Genomic DNA, 5332 nt, shown 5'->3' with positions numbered 1-5332 from the left:
GGTCAATCCTATGAAGATATGAAAGTGGCCCTGGTGCAGCATTATAACTAGGGTGAATCCCTATGCTGTATGGCAAGAAATCCAAAAGTTAAAGCATAACCTATCTGATGTGTTTGACCGATTTGTGGACCGTTTTAAGGATTTGTGGGTACAATGGGACACTTCTTTGGGTACATACCATCCACATGTTCTTTTTAAGAAGGAAATATTTATCTAGTCCCTTCATGGAGATCTAAAGGAAAAAGTGGAGCTAAAGAGACCCAGAACCTTTGAAGAGACCTTGAGAATATCCAAACAAAAGGAGTGGAAGCTACCAAAGTTGGATAAAAAACAAAGGGAAGTTTAGATTGAAGGAAGGCTAGTTGTGTGCCTGGGGAGATAAGAGCAAAAGTAGCTACTCAAGTAGTCTGGGTGGTTTCTGATCAGCTGATGTGGGGTATTAATCATCTGGCCCAGAATATAAAAATTTTAAACCTTAATATATTGCAAGGAAGCAAAAATTCCCCTAGGGTAGGAGACAAAGATGTTACGAGAGGCAAGGGAAGAGGAGGCCCAAACATGAATGTTCAGTGCTTTGGAGAGGGGTCACATATCTCCTAGTGCCCTTATCCCAGGAAAATAGTGGGTGATGTTTATTTATGGGCACCTAGGAGGGAGGAAAGGCATGAGGTCAAGAGGCGGCCAAAGGAGATGCCTAATCAGCCGCCGTGTGCAACAGGTTTAGTAGGCCACCAACCAATAAATGGACCAATACAAGGAGAAGTAAATTTGATTGCAGTGGAAGAGAGGAAAACAAGTGGAAGATCAGCCCAAGGATGGTAAGAAGAAGACCGAGTCTAGAACAACTTTTTATTTCCTATTTGGTGAACTTTGCTTGTCCATTGCATTGTGGAGAGTATACTTAGTACAAGGAGATCTATGGAGACAAATGCTTTCAACCCATACACAAATTTGAACAATCTCTACCTAGTTCTGACCTTATATGGTGTTTTGAATGCCCATAGTGCCAATTGCTACTTATGATCCCAATCTCTCGAATTTTCATTAGCACTGAGTAGGACATAAATATGTGTTTTCACGGATTTGCTTAAGAAATTATATCTTATGAATCGGAGGGAAACACCTCTTCAGTATAGTTTTTTTCCTAAAAATGTAAACACCTAGATGAGCATCTTCAAAAAACTATCGAGTGAACCCTAGTATTATGGTTACCACTATGCTTAATTTTTGGATTTTTTGTAATCAAATTAAACTTTGTGTGGATCCCATAACTCTTAGTTTAATACATTTTTGGATTGGCCATCTAAAAATACCTCCATAAAGTATATAACAATATGAAATGTGATAAAACCCTCACTAAAAAGCAAGCCTAGTCATGCTAAAAAGCAACCATCACTAAAAAGCAAGCCTAGTCATGCTACAACTATTAAGGAGCAAGATTTTAAGACACGCTTCTTGAACAACTTTTTAACAATGCATGTAGAGGAGCTCGAACCAAAAATGGAGAAATATATTATTGAAAGGCTCTTTTGAGAAAAAATAATTTGAAATATATTATCTTGGCATCTCATTGAGGGAAGGAAGAGGCAACACTAGTGGTCAAATGTGCATTACACCATTCCACTTCCTATTTTGCATCTTGAAAGCACTCACTATCATGGCAGAGCTGGTGGCGTGTTTGACAGACGCACCCACACCATCATGCTCCCCCTTTCCATGCAATGTCTCAAAGAAGCTCCAAATCACCTGGTAGCTTGTCATGCGATGCCAAGAATGTATCCAATAAAACTAACGAGCACTCTTAAATTGTGCCCCACATCCATTTTACCATATCCACCACCTTGTCCATGTGATTCTTTGCTCTCTTAAAAAGTCATCATTAGTGATGATGGAAGCAATTCTGCACAAAGTAGGCCCTCTGAGAGCGATCATCTCACTAATGTAAAAGTTATACTCTCTAATGATGACTCGCTCCTCTGGGGTTCTTGCTATGCCATCCACCAACTGCCAGTGCATGCCAATAACTAATGTGCACCATGATGGCCACCTAGTCAAGCACACAAGAATGGTAAATGTTCGATTCATATACAATAGCAATATAAAATATCTTGAAGAGCTTAAATTAAAAATGAGGCAATGTCTCAAGCAATACGTACTAAGAGAAGTAGTCCTCTAACTGAATCTCCTACTATGGTGCAAATGTGTAATTCTTTGCGAAGTCAACCAAAGACAACTACACCAATAGGAAACTGTTGTTGTAGGAGGGTGGCACGAAACTGATGGTCCTACCAATTGGCACCATGAGCATGATGTATGTAGGCATAGACAGAAGTTGTAAATGTACTCATGAACTTCGCCATCAGCCGAATGTAGGCATAGATGAAAGTTGTAAATGTACTCATGATCCACTAGTTGTAATCTCCTCAACTTCCCATGTGTCACATACTCATATTGTTGCCATGTCACCACCTCAGTCCAACGAAGAATCCTCCTCGTACAAGTGAAGCATGGCCAAGCTGCTACACGAGATACATGTCCCTATGACACAAGCCATCTGATGGTAGATAGCATCTTCCACCTGCGAGCATGATAGCAAGTGAATAAAATCCCTCGAGCTATAAGGCACCACCCCGCAATGCCCAGACAAACGACAAAATACATCATAAAAACTCTAAAATCCAATGTGGTACCTACAAAAACATGTGTCATGCTGCTCTTCGAGTGGTGTACACAAACCAAGGCTTGCAAGCCTCAAATGAATGCTGGCTAATGGTGATCTTAGGGTGTGTAGACCTGAGCTCAAATTACAAATCTATCTATGTTATCTCAGGAAAGCAAATCCATGCAGTATGTACTCCCCATAATGAACCCTATGTCGCAATGCCTTTTTATACTCTGGTAATGAATGACAATGCTCCTCCCAAAACCTCTCTATCATCACCCTCATCTAAGGGCCCAATTATGACTACGTCTAGGTGCGCGACCACTACTAGCCCATAAAGCACCCTTTTTCCCACTGTTTAATCTATGTACCCTCACAAACCCTCAATGAAGTGCTTGATGAAGAATTTGAAGTATGTGAGAAGTGGTACGATGCGTAACTGGTAGGACACTGCTGGAAATAAATGCACATCATGCTGTTAATCCATCTCGATACATCTTGCGCTCGATTGTGCTATAGGACTACCTCAAGCTCAGTAGCACACTAGCACCGGCCCTCCTTGAATGTGGGCTGAAAATTGTGAAAGTGGCGGTACATTGTGTCATTTGCGAGTGCTTAGAAGTGCATCTAGCACGCTAGACTATGATTGCACATAGAGGTCAACAAATAACTTAGCATTGGCATGGTTTCATGCACTACACCTGGAAAGGGATTTTCCATGAGAAGATGCCTCATAAGCAACAACGAAGGGGGTGGAGTGGCAAGCACATGGTCAACAATGTCATCAGCCTCACCAAAGTGAGGAGTGCCAACAGGAAGGGCATGTGCACCACATCTAGGTGGGGTGGTATCAAGGGCCGCACTAGATGAAGGAGTACCAAGCTTGTAGGTGTCACCCAAGAGAGGTGAGGCAAACTTGTGGGGTGCACTTAAGGGTGAAGAGGCACTAGGTAGAGGAGTGACAAGCTTATTGGAGGCACCCGAGAAAGGAGTGGCAAGGCCGGATGTTGCACCCAAAGAGATGGAGAGGCATACCAAATGGAGGAGTGGCTAGCTCATGGTGGGCAACACCCAAGAGAAAAGTGCCAAACGGAGAGGGTTTGGCAAAAGGTGAAGTCACCGAAGATAGGAGTGTCCACCTCATGGGTGGCACCTGATGGTGGAGTGACAACCGCATAGGCAAGGTGTAAGGGAGGAGTGGCAAAGAGTGCAAAATAGTGTGACGAGAGAATTGTGGGAGAATGAGGAGGAGTGGATCATGGGGAAGAGATGGAGAATGGGAGAACAGATGGAGAATGGGAGGGATGAGGAGATAATGCCTCATCAATTGAACCCCTCATGCGTTGCAATGTTTGATCCCTTGCTTTCGGCTCATGATCCCTTCTTCTCCTATCTTCCATGCAAACCCTTGCTTGCTTCTCATTAATAAGGTGGATCGGGGGATCCCGTTGCCATTACTTTTTCTACTCCTACGACTTTGTGAACCCATGCTAAGATATAGGGAAAAAGAGATTAAGCATAAAATTCAAGATAATTAAGATTAAAGTAATAATAGAACAAGATTAACATAAGCTAGTTAGCATTTCATTGGCTAAATTATATTATAGTTAAAATTTGGATTTCTAATAATTTATCTAATCTTTTGATAGATAATGATACTTATTTATGAAATACTAAAAATTATTAAAAGATAATTATAATTTTAAGAAATTATGAATTGATTAATTATTTTAAGTAATAAATTTTTATTTATTTATTTATTAAATAAAATTTATTTATATAATATATAAAATTTATTTGATTGATAAATAATATTAAAATTTCTTTAGACCCGTTTATAATACAAATTTTAAATTTTCTCCCAAGAAAATATTTGTAAAAATATTTATTTTTAAATAACTAGAATTTTTTAAATTATATCATAATATTCACTTGATTAAAAATAGCAAATATTTTTTTAAAAAATATATATTTTATGTAATCAATAAAAGTTATTTGATAAAAATTATATATTTCCATAGACATGCTAGAGAGGATCCAAATAAGTTTTTGGCATGGATGGAAATGGCAACATTCACCTTTGGGAAGGATAGAGATGAGGATAAGTTGAGATTGTTGTCTGTAGTGCTAAAGGGAAATGCCAAACAGTGGCTGTGCAGACATGGAGAGCTCAACTAAATCAAGTTCAATCCTATTAAGATATGAAAGTGGCCTTGGTGCAGCATTATAACTAGGGTGAATCCCTAGATGCTCTATGGTAGGAAATCCAAAAGTTAAAGCATAACCTATCTGATGTGTTTGACCGATTTGTGGACCGTTTTGAGGATATGAGGTTATACTTGGACACTTTTTTGGGTACATACCATCCACATGTTCTTTTCAAGAAGTAAATATTTATCTAGTCTCTTCATTGAGATCTAAAGGAAAAAGTGGAGCTAAAGAGACCCAGAACCTTTGAAGAGGCCTTGAGAATATCTAGAAAAAAGGACTGTCAGCTACAAAAGCTGGATAAAAAACAAAGGGAAGTTTAGACTGAAGGAAGGCTAGTTGTGCCTAGAGAGAGAAGAGCAAAAGTAGCTACTCCAGTAGTCTGGGTGGTTTCTGATCAGCTGATGTGGGGTATTAATCATCTGGCCTAGCATATATAAATTTTATACCTAAATCTATTCC

The sequence above is a fragment of the Cibotium barometz genome, chromosome 23 (assembly GCF_041138505.1).
Source record: "Cibotium barometz isolate CiBa-2024 chromosome 23, ASM4113850v1, whole genome shotgun sequence".
NCBI lineage: Eukaryota > Viridiplantae > Streptophyta > Polypodiopsida > Cyatheales > Cibotiaceae > Cibotium > Cibotium barometz.
The sequence above is the reverse complement of the archived record's forward strand: the minus strand, read 5'-3'. Positions refer to the sequence as shown.